Source organism: Notamacropus eugenii, chromosome 5 (assembly GCF_028372415.1).
Source record: "Notamacropus eugenii isolate mMacEug1 chromosome 5, mMacEug1.pri_v2, whole genome shotgun sequence".
In the NCBI taxonomy this organism is placed as follows: Eukaryota; Metazoa; Chordata; class Mammalia; order Diprotodontia; family Macropodidae; genus Notamacropus; species Notamacropus eugenii.
This window is the reverse complement of record NC_092876.1, coordinates 213,359,878-213,372,282: the sequence shown is the minus strand read 5'-3', so window position 1 is coordinate 213,372,282 and position 12,405 is coordinate 213,359,878.

Genomic DNA, 12,405 nt, shown 5'->3' with positions numbered 1-12,405 from the left:
ATAGTAAATTAGCAAAAGAGATGAGACAAAGAAGAATCTGAAAAAAAGGAACTCAGTAACCCAATGTTCAATCAATTTCAAATTAAAATTAACTAGGAAAAAACAACTTTTTTGACAAGAATTTCTAGGAAAACAGGAATGTATCTTGGCAGAAATTAGGTCTAGGTCAAAATTTTATGCCATATTTCACAATAAATTCAAAATGAATACCTTCTATTAGTCTGATGTCCAGTGAATGCAAGAAACCAACAAAAATGTATGATGTGTATAGTATATAGGGTATGGGGTATCCAAGGTAGACTACCAGTCCTGGTGGAAGGCTTGCTGCACTCTATCATGGCTGCTCATCCATCTTTGATATCCACCTACTATCCAACTCTCATCTGTGACACCAAGAAGCTTAGTATATGCAACAGTCATACCCTGGTGAAGCTATTTCATTAGATGGAATAAATCAAGTTAAGGTAACTGACAGGATTCAAACACATTAGAGAGTTAAGGGAATGTCTACCTCAAGTAAGCAAAGACTTTCTAGTGGCCTGGGTGAACGAAACCAATTTATTCCAATGCCCATGAAGGCAACTGAGCACTCAGAGTTTGGTCAGACATCAAAAATGGCAAGGTAATCACAGCATCCTGGGCCATCACCAATTGTCCACTTTTTTCCTTACCACTAGATTTTGATAATTCTGGAAGAGTGAGGCTAATGACTTTGTACAACTCTACCTTACTTAAATCCAATTCAACCATGAGTCAAGACATCAATCACTTCATGATGTTATTGGTCCTCTTCAAAATATGCAGGAACAAGAATAACAATAAGACCAATAATCATTCCCCAATATACTAGAGTCAAACATTACATTAAAAACAGATAGCTCTTAAAAGGAGAACTTAAAATCATTAACAACTGTATGAAGAATGCTTGAAATCAGTACAGATAAGAAAAAGAAAAATCAAAATAACCTGGAGGTTTCACCTTACAAATGAACAAATTGACAGAGATGATAACAGATGAAAACAGACAAAGTTGGAAGGGTTGAGGAAAGATAGGCCAACTGATGCATTATTGGAGGAGCTCTGATTTGATATAATCAATCTAGAAAGCAATTTGGATTATATAAAGAAAATAAATAAAAAGACATTAATGTATGTTAAGAAATAATGAACATCATGAATAGAGAGAAGTACAGACTTACATTATCTGATGCACAAATGGTAAGAAAGCCAGAAAACAACATACACAATGATTTGATGTAAATAGGAAAAACAGCTTCTATAAAACTGAATATTGAAAAATTATAGAGAATAAACTGTCCCCAAAGATGATATATGAAAAGACAACGGCTCTATTACTCTTTAGGCCCATGGATATGGAATATTGCTCATAATGTGATCCTTTTAAAATGTATTCATTAGTTTTATTAAACTTTTTTTAAAAAATTTATTTTTATTTAAGATGATTATTTGGAAAGGATGTGAATATGAGTAAATATAGAAAATGCTAAAAATTCAGTAAAAATATTTTTAAAGTTTTACCTGCACACTCCATAGAAGACTTACAGGTTCATAGTCCAACCCCCATTTCCATGCTTTTGTACAAGGATATATAAAAAATATATTTGTTTTTCTTCATTACCATTTAACATCACTAATTTTCCTTCTGATTTAGCTTGGATTCTGTCCCATGAGAAATGTTTCTAGATCAAATTATTATAATTTTTAATACTCTTTCCATGTTTACACCCAAATGATCACATATATACTTGTGTTTTCATACTGAAGGCAAGAGTTCTTTTCTCCACATTTTGTCTTTGTATCTATAGCATCTTCTACTTAAAAGAAATTTTATAAACACTACACCTTGATTTGACATTTTACCCTTTGTAAACACAACTGCACCTAATGCTGTTGTACTTAGTTAATTTGGTCATATATTCTTATGAAATAATTTTCTTGGCTCAACAATGTATTTTCACTTAAGGAAAAAGAATGATTTTAAAAAGAAGTGCTAATCCATACTTACCTTTTTCATTTGCTTGGGGACTTCTATACATTGACTTAAATATCTAATAAAGATTATATTTACAAAACTCAAAGTAGAACAGGCAATAAGAATTCTGACAAAAGAATGGGCCATTTAAATTCTAGTCAAGATGGAAAAGTGGAACAACAATAATAACCAGAAAGGTTAGTGAGATTGTCAGTAACAATGTAGGCGACAAATTGACCACTCCTTTAGTAGTGGTAATTGTGATATTGGGCAGTTCATGATATGAATGTTAATGGAGAAAAAATAGAGGGGTATTGTGCTCATATTGTTAATTGAATGGCTTATTTCTGAGACATTTTGGTTATTGTCACAGTATCTACGGAGAAGTGTATATAAACCTTTGTGCAGTTATAGTATAAACATAATTTTGTAGTTCATTGTAATGGCTTCATAAAGAAAGAATTAAACTCCTTTCCTGAAAGACTGAATTGACTGTCAAAGAAAATATCTCAACACAAATTTTGAGAGGACTATTTAACTCTTAAGTAAAGATAATATCTTGAAAAGAAACTAATTGCTCTCCTGAGAGAACAGAGTTATTTCAGCATTGACAAGTTAGCTCTTGAGGTCTATAGTTAGAGATGACTGACACTAATAATAACTCTCCTCATAGTTAATTGTTGCAATTTTAAAATACATCTTTTTAAAATGCATCAATTTTCTTTACATTGTTAATATGTTTATAGTCAGTATCAGTGATGCTTCTCTAAGCCCTTGAAATTGATGGGTTTGAGAGAAAGCAAGAGAAGAATAAAACTTTTAGGAAAAGAGGTGTCTCTAGTTCATTTGTAAACTGGGCTTGAGGTTCAAAGTAAATTGATTAATTGATTGAAAATTTTTGCATTTCTGTTAATTTATGAGGAAATATGAGAATGCATCTCTTGATTGCCTATGAATACAGATTGACATGCTTGTCTGCATAATGTCTCCTAGCACTGAAGTGTGAGCTCCTTGACAGTACAGACTGTCTTTTGCCATTTTTTCCTATCCCTAGCATTTTGCATAATGCCTGGTACATAGTAAGTGCTTAATAAATTTTTATTGAACTACTGAATATGCAACAAAATTAAAATGAAGCAGTAGCAGTTAAAGGTGTGGAAGTTGGGATGGTTGTTAAATCATGTAGCACACAGAAGCCTATACTCCGCAAAAGCTACCTGTGTGGACTTTATGACCTAAACACTGTCACTCTTCAATAATTCAATGGATCTGTGATGACATTTTTTATGAAATTCCCTCTAGAACACAAATTGCAACTCATCCATGCCTTCTTTTCTGTGTCCCTCTTGTTCAAGTACTTTCCTAAATCATCCAGAGTTACAGGTTTCCACCCAACGAGTTTAGAATCTTCCTTATATTCACTCAATATTATGTGGATAACAATCAAGGATATGGGTTATCCATAGTCGTTTCTCTCTCTCTCTCTCTCTCTCTCTCATCCTGTGTGTGTGTGTGTGTCTGTCTGTCTGTCTGTCTGCCTGTCTGTCTGTCTTTGCCTTTCATCGCAAAACTGGCCCAACTTTTTTTCCAGTCACACATCTCTATGTTTCATATTAAAATGTAAAAAGGGCCATGGTAATATTTCTTTGAAATATACAGATAAGCATACTTTATTACACTGAAAAGTAAGAGCTCTTCAAAATGGAGATAATTAGAGGCATATATGGTTCAGTGGGTCCTAGCACTTTTCTACTTCACAGATGCATGTTGAAATACAGCTCAGATTAGCAAAATCCTGTCACTCATTCATAAAATAATGCAGGTCATGTGGACTGCTCCAAGTGATTTGCAAATCAAAATGAATCAAGAGAATTGCAGTTGAAACAAGAATATCCATATAAAAGATGATTTGAAATTCAGGCAAGGATTCAGACACTAATCCTCTGAAGAACAGTATACACAGATGATGAGCATAATATATTTTTTTCAAAAAAAAGAAAGAAAATGTGTTTAGTTGTTCTGTCCTTATCATTCACTGAGCCAAATTGGCAGTGTCTTTTTGGGTAAGGCATAGGATTGAAACAAGTTATTTAAATGCACTGACACAAGCTACATTAAGAAGCTTTCACAGGGTCTGCTGCTACCATTAGGGCTTTTCATAGGAACTATGTTAAGCCTTATAACCAGTGTTTCCTGAATGACTTCTATGGAGTCGACATAGACTGTGAGGGGAAGGAGAAGGTCTATACCAGTGATATTTTGCACCCTAAAAGAGGATATATAAGATTGTACACTATATGAAGGCATTGATACATGTCAATAACATATATATATATGTATATATATATAGACACAATCATATACGTGTATGTACAGATATTGCATACATACAAGCACACCCATATATTTACATATAGCACTTTTTCAATCAAATAAAAGGCTTCATTTCCTCTGTTTTTGACCCAAAATGTCCCTTACCCATTTTGTAATCTCTAAAATGCTACATAAAGGTGAATTTTACTCAGTCTGAATGTTGAGGGGAAATTATTGGACTTGTAGTTTGAAGACCTTCATTCAAATCTAGGCTCTACTTTGTATTATCTGTGATAGTGGGAAAATTATTTTACCTCTCAGTCTCAGTTTCCTTTCTGTGTAAAGATAACAAGGGTGTTGCAGAGGGCCGAGCTCTGGACAGTGGCCCCCTGGTGAGCCTGGAGACGCCCAGGGGTGGGAAGCCACCTGCGGGTGCTGGGAACGCCCCTTACAGAGCTGGCTCTGCCTCCAGGGTGGAACATGGCACGAGCCCTGGCAGGGTATATAGGGGGGATCAAGGGAAGGTCGGAGGACGGATGTAAGCAATAAGCCTCCTCGGGTGCACTGTTTGGTCATTCCCCTTCCCCACAGGAGGGGATTCCCCTCTCTCACAGGAGGGGCTGGAGATGTCAGTCCGAAGACCGGGAAATTGGTAGGCTTACAGGAACGGTAAGCGATGGCTCGGCGACGCCCGGAGCAGGGTGCCTTCCAATTCTAATCTCTTATCCTATTATTTAGTCTTATATTTTAAATGTCCCTTGTCCATTCCCTAGCATAAACAAGGAATATAGTAACTACCAAAGGAATATTTGGGAAATGCTTTCCTAAGGAAAAAAAAAACAACTTAACTGTGCCTACATCAGTTCACTCAAATTAGCCTGCTAAGAGAGACAGATAGATTTTTGTTATTCTGTCATTCAGGCATGTCTGACTCTTTCTGAGACCCTGAAGTATAACAGGCCAGGTCCTTCTATCCTCCACTGTCTCTCAAAATGTGTCTAAGTTCATTTCCATTGTTTCAAAGACACTATGCATCCGTCTCATCCTCTGCCATCCTCTTTGTCTTTTGCCTTCAATTTTGCCCAACATGAAGGTCTTTTCCAATGAATTCTGTCTTCTCATCATGTGGCCAAAGTATTTAGGCTTCACCTTCAGTGTTTGACCTTCCAGTAAATAATCTAATTTAATTTATTTCAGTATTAACTGATGCCATTCATTTTGCTTTCCAAGGGACTCTCAAAAGCCTTCTCCAGGACTGCAAAGTGAAAGTGTTGTTTCTGTGGCACTCAGCTTTCATTGTAGTTCAACTCTAATAGCCACAAGTTGCTACAGGAAAAGAAAAATAGCTTTAACCATTTGGACCTTTGTTGGCAAGGTGATGTCTCTACTTTTTTATTATGTTTCCAAGATTTGACGTGGCTTTCATTCCAAGGAGCAAGAATCTTTTAATTTCATCTTTGCAGTCACCATCTTCAGTGACTGTTGAGCATGAGATTATAAAATCTGACAGTGCTGACTACTTCCAGGAGTCAAGATGGTGGAATAAGCAGTAAGTCGCTCTCATCATCCTTTATTGACCTTGGAAACCCCAAAAAATACTACCCCTGGAAAAATCCTGGAACAATGGGGCCAACAGAAAGACAGTGCAGCAGTCTTTTAGCTTGTGAGGCTAGGGGGATTAATGGGGAAAGATCCCTCTTGCTGTGGCTGAAGTGGAACAGTAAGGACAGGAGACCAGATGGAAATCCTGAGCTCCAGGATGGTAGAGCATGCAAGTACTAACACCAGGACCCCCTACATGCCTTGACAGCCAGGGCAACCAGGAGAAGCCAGCATGAAGAACCACCACTTGCACTGGCAGACAGGTATCCACCAAAGACTGAACCTACCCATACTCTAACACAGCCCATGGTGAGGAGGCTACCACCAGCAGTAAGACCACCCTTATCCCCAGACCCTACTCCACAAGCTTCAATGCAAACCCAGAGAAACACAGAAAGACCCCCACTGGCAACTAAACACACCAGTGACCATCACCAGCTCTAGTTCAGCACCAGGCAAACTACAGCCTCCACAGCCTCCAACTGCCAGAACCTGAGGCCCCAGCACACAAAGTCAGTAACTCCTAGCTCCCAGCACAAGAAGCTGAGGACAGTGGTCACCATACACTAGAAGACCAGATCAGTTTTAAAAGCCAGGAAAAAGGCAAAGATCACGAGCAAAAAACAACATAGAAAAATAAAGACCATAGATTCTTACTATGGGGACTGGGAAGATTAAAACACAAATTCAGAACAGGACAACATTGTCTATATACCCACATGTGAAACCTCCAAGACATATATGAACTGGTCTCAAGCTCAAAAAGTCGTCTTGGAAGAACTCAAGAAGGATTTTAAAATATTTGACAATGTTTCTAATACTTCTCCCTCTATTTGTCAGGAAATGATAGGATCAATTGCCAAGATCTTAGGTTGTGTTATTTTTTTTAATGTTAAGCTTTCAACTAGCTTTTGCGCTTTCCTCTTTAACCCTCATCCAGGGACTTCTTAATTCTTCTCCACTTTCTGCCACCAGAGTGCTTATTTTCTGCACATCTGAGATTATTAATATTTCTTCTGACAACTTTAATTCTGGCTTTTTGTCTATCAAGTCTGGCATTTCACATTTCACATGATGTGTTCTGCATATGTTAAATAAATACAGTGACAATATACATCCTTGTACTCCTTTACTAATCTTAAACCAACTAGCTATTTTACTTCCAGTTTTAACTATTGCTTCTTGTCTCACATACAGGTTCTTCAGAAGAACAGTAAGATCATCTGGTAGTCTCCTTTCTTTGAAGATTTGCCACATTTTGTTGTGATCCAGACAGTCAAATGTTTTAGTACAGTCCAGGTGTAGGGGACCTATGACCTTGAGTCCACATGTGGCCTTCTAGGCCTTGGGTATGGTATTTTGACTGAGTACAAGTTTTACAAAACAAATTCTTTTATTAAGGGAATTTATTCTGTGAAGTTTGGATTCAAGCAAAGGGCTGCACTTGAGGACCTCTAGGAGGACCTCCACATGTGGCCTTTAGCCTGCAAGTTTCTCACCCCTTTGTAGTCAGCGAAGCAGAAGTACATTTTTTTCCCCTGGAACTATATTGCTTTCTCCATAATCCAACAAATATTGACACTTTGGTCTCCAGTTCTTCTTCCTCTTCAAAAACCAGCCTATTCTTCTTGTAAAATCTTAGTTTACTTATTGCTGAATCTTAGTTTGCAGAATATCAAACAAAACCATGCTGGCAAGTGAAAGGAGTGTAATTTTTAAGTAATTTGAACATTCCTTGGCATTGCCCTTCTTTGGGATTGGGTTATATAGAGTCGTAATTGGGTCATAATAAAAAAAGTTATCTTTTCTAATCCCGTTGGCTACTGCTGCGTTTTCAAAATTTGCTGGCATGTTGAGTGCAACACTTTAACATCATCATCTTTTAAACTTTTAAGTATCTCATCTGGAGTTATATTATCTCCACTAGGCTTATTGTTAGCAATGCCTCCCAAGGTCCACTTGACTTCATTTTCCAGGATGTCTGGCTCTAATCAGTAACTGCACCATAACTGCTATTTATAATGTTAAGACCTTTCTGGTATAATCTTTTGTGTATTCTTGTCAACTCTTTTTACTACCTTCTTTTTCTTTTAAGTCTGTCATTTTGGTCTCTTATTATACTCATTTTTGCATGAAATATTTCTTTGATATCTACAATTTTCTTGAAGATATGTCCTGGTTTTTTTTCTCATTCTGTTGTTTTTTTCTGTATTTCTTTACATTGCTAATTTAAGAAAATCTTGTTATCCGTTCTTACTATTCTGTGTCATTCTGCATTCAATTCAGTTTATCTTTCCTTTCCTCCTTTACTTTTTGCTTTACTTCTTTCCTCAGCTATTTGTAAAGCCTCATCAGACAACCATTTTCCTTTGGAATTTTTTGTGTTGTTGCTGCCTCTTGTATAATAATGTGAACTTCTGTCCCTAGTTCTTCAGCCACTATATCTAATCAGATCTAATCCCTTAAATCTATTCATCACCTCCACTTCATGTTCATAAAGGATGTCATTTAGTTAATATCTATATGGTCTGATGGTTTTCTCTACTTTCCCTACTTCCCCAGTAGATAAATTTCATCGACATAGATCTATCTAGAGATCTTTGTAAGGATTTATAGATATCTATAGAGATTTATCTCTAGGTCAAAGAAGATTTGAGATGAGGGAGAGCCCCATTTTACTAATGGCACTTTTTGTGAAACAAACAAGATATTTTAGTTACTCAGAGAAGCTGGGGAAGATTTTATAAACTTATGTAGAGTGAAGAAAGCAGAATCAAGAGACAGATTTATGGAAAGAAAAATGCTAAAAAAAATCAGGTTAACCTAAATAATATTAGTGAGAAGACTGATGAAACATGTATTTTCTCTCATCAGGCTGATGAAGTTTTTTGGGTGTGGAATAGTGTGTCAACAATGTGTCAGTTTCACTTGCTACTGTTTTTGTTAAGAACGGGAGTAGGGGCAGAGATAAATAGATAAATATTGATTTCTTTTAAAAAAAGTAATAAATTTAAAAAGAAATATAGGAAGATTTGTATGAACTAAAATAATTAGAACCAGAACAACATATACACTACCATTATATGAATTCCAATATTACTAAAATGAACCACAGTTCCATTTTTTACTTATTATTCTCCTTTGCTCCATTCTCCAAAACAGTTGCTAATCATTAGCAATTCTATCCTCCCATTATTTACATCTTCTAAGTTTTACTCTCTACTCATAATTCTAGCACCACTTAATCCTGTCTGGATCTTCAGTTTTCCTTTACAATTTTCCTGATCATTAGATAACACAGGGAGATGGGTTTAGGGAGTAGAAAATACTGGGATCTGCAATAACAGGTACTTATCAGGGTCACAATAAGTCACAAAAACTGAAAGAATATTTAATAAATTATACAGATAGTGCTTTGCAGCTCTCACATTTTTCTGACTCTTCTTCTGGGATTTAATTTAAGCAGCATATGCTCTTTGGGCATTTACACTTTCTCTTTGACTCCCAGGACTCAACTACAATATCCAGAGAAATTGCAGAAAGCTGATTATATGGATAGTCTAAGTGTGAGGAACACAAGGCTAACCTGTGTAGGTACAGATCAATGGACTTACTTTCAATCTGCTGGCCCATCAACTATAGACATCATAGAAGAAAATATGTAAAATGAACCTATCCTGGGGATGTGGTTCCTCTACATTTACTAGTGAAACCTGGGTGCCAGCTTGATGGAATATCAAGTAGCCTTTGGAGGATGCTGAGATGAATAGAAGATTCACCTAGTAGTCAGCTAGAATCTCTTGAGTGCAATTACTCCCGTGGTATACCCTGGCAAACCACCAGGTGGTAGTCATATCTCAAGCAGCACAATTCATTCAACGAAACAAGCACAAATACACCTAGCTGTCCTCTCACCTCCCTCCCCATAGGTACCTGCACACTCTAAAGTAAGCTTGCTTACATATATCCCTTGGTAGAGAACAAGATTTTATATTGATGGTTTTATTTGGTAGATAATAAGAATAATAATATTCAGTAGATAATAAGATTATAAACACACACACACACACACACACACACACACACGCACAAACCCATTCTTTGAGTTAGGCAGTGCAATCCTTATAGCCACAAATGCTAAATTAGAAAAATCTGCTTAGCTCCTTTATTTTACTGATAAAGAAACTGAAGCCCAGAGAGTTGCAGTAGCTTGCTTAAGGTGACACAGCTAGTCAAAGGACAGAATCAGGATTTAGATTCATAACTTTCTACTATAATTGTAGTGTCTTCAATACTCCAAGATACCTAATCATTTAAGAGGATGATTCTATTTAAATAATTCTGATTTCAAGATGAAAAAGGGAAAACATATCTATTAGGCCCATTATTCATTATTCCGGTCAGTTATTCTCAATTTGTTTGTTTGAAGTTAAGGTAATGCTTGATCGGAGTACCCAAAAAGCACTGGTTGGCTAAGTGAGGAAATGTTTCCATGCTCAGGGCAACTTATAGGCAGACTTTTGCACAGACAGTGCAGAAGAACAGACCTATCTTGGTGACCACATTCCAAGGGACAGGATGTGCTATCGAGTACGTTATCTCCCATGAAAATGAGTGCTGAAGAATTCTGTCTATTCATATATCCAGTTATGTCTCTGACTGACTGTTCTGAAGAAGTGCTTTTCAAAAAATAGACCTTTGAGATAAGCATTTTTATACTTTCATGTAGAATTAGTTTTGCTTCCCCCAAAATAAATGTAAATATTTCTTGTTCTGCACTGTTTTACTTCAGCAGTACATTAAAAAAGAGTTAACTGAAGCACAGTTTTCAGGGTTATTTCTTTCACTTTGCATCATTTATTAGAATCTATTTAGAGTTGCAAAACAGAAATTTCTCTTCTTTCAGCACACTTTGATTATCTTGTGTGTTGTTAACAGAGTTTGACATCAAGAAAGAATGAGTAGTTTCCTGAATGATATTCACAAGGGACTTGGGGAACAGCATTCTTATACAAACCATGAGAATAAGAAATTGGTAGGAGTAGATAGAGGCAGTTTGGTTTAGAAAAAGCAATGCTCTGAAGGACTGACCTCTTTTGAGAATTCTTGAAAATGGTAAATTGACTTGGGCCGAGAGGGGTCATCTCAATAATCTCTTAATTTCCCCAACCACTGAATGCTTTACCTACCTCTTACTTCTGTGTATCTAGGGAAATTCTAGGGCAAAGATATAGCATCAAAGTTACTGAAGGAAGAAGATTTTGTTTTCAGTTTGAATATTTGTTTCTCATGTCATAGTTTCTCTCAATAACAGCATTCACTTATTTTATAAAGAAGCAACAAAACCATAGTGTCATCTTTGATTTGATACTGTCTTCTACTCCATATTTCTAAATATCACCAAGTGCTGGCAATTCTTTCCTCCGAGTCTCTTCCTTATCTAACCTTTCCATGACATTTACACTTCAACCACCACCTTACCTAAAATTTTCTTTTCCTTACATGTGGATTACTTCCCCATCTAATTCATCCTTCATACTACTACTAGGTTAATCTTATTCATATACAGATGCTCTTGCATGTCCGTCTATGATTTATGAACTAATTTTCAAACTTTTTTGCCTGGCATTCAGTGACCCACAGCATGGTCCCAATCTACTTAGGTAGACCTTATCTCATAGTATTCTCCATTATGTCCTCTATGCTGTAGCTGAAATGGAATATTCACCATTCTACAAACATCTTTTTTTCTGTGTTGTATGAAATGTTTTCTCCACTATTTCTATCTGTTGATATCCTATTCATCATTTAAGACCCACCTCAAATACTACCTTCTTTACCATGTCTTCTTTGCTGGATGAAATTTGGGAAATAATCCTTGCTTCCTCAGAACTCTCATAGCATTTTGTCCTTCTCTTGTATGTTTCATTTTTTTTAAAATTAATTTGTTTCCAGTTTTCAACAATCATTTCCATAAGTTTTAAATTTTCTCTCCCTCTCTCCCCAAGATGGCATGCAACCTTATATGAGTTCCACAAATACATTCTTATTAAGCACATTTTCACATTAGTCAAGTTTCACAGAAGTAAGACGAATGAGGGAAATCATGAGAAAAAAAACAGAACAAAACATAACAAGAAAATAGTCTACTTCATTCTGAGTTCTGACTCAATAGTTCTTTCCCTGGATATGGATGGCATTTTACATCATGAGTCCCTTAAAAATGTTTTAGATCCTTGCATTGCCATAAAGGGCTAAGTATATCAGAAAAAATTCTCACATGCTGTGGCTCTTATTGTGTATAATGCTCTCCTGCTTCTACTCATTTCACTCAGCATCAGTTCATATAAGCCTTTCCAGGTTTTTCTGAAGTTCACCTGTTTGTCATTTCTTATAGCGCAATAGTATTCCATTACACTCATATACCACAACTTGTTCAGACATTACCCAATTGGTGGGCATCTCTTTGATTTCCAGGTCTTGGCTACCACAAAAAG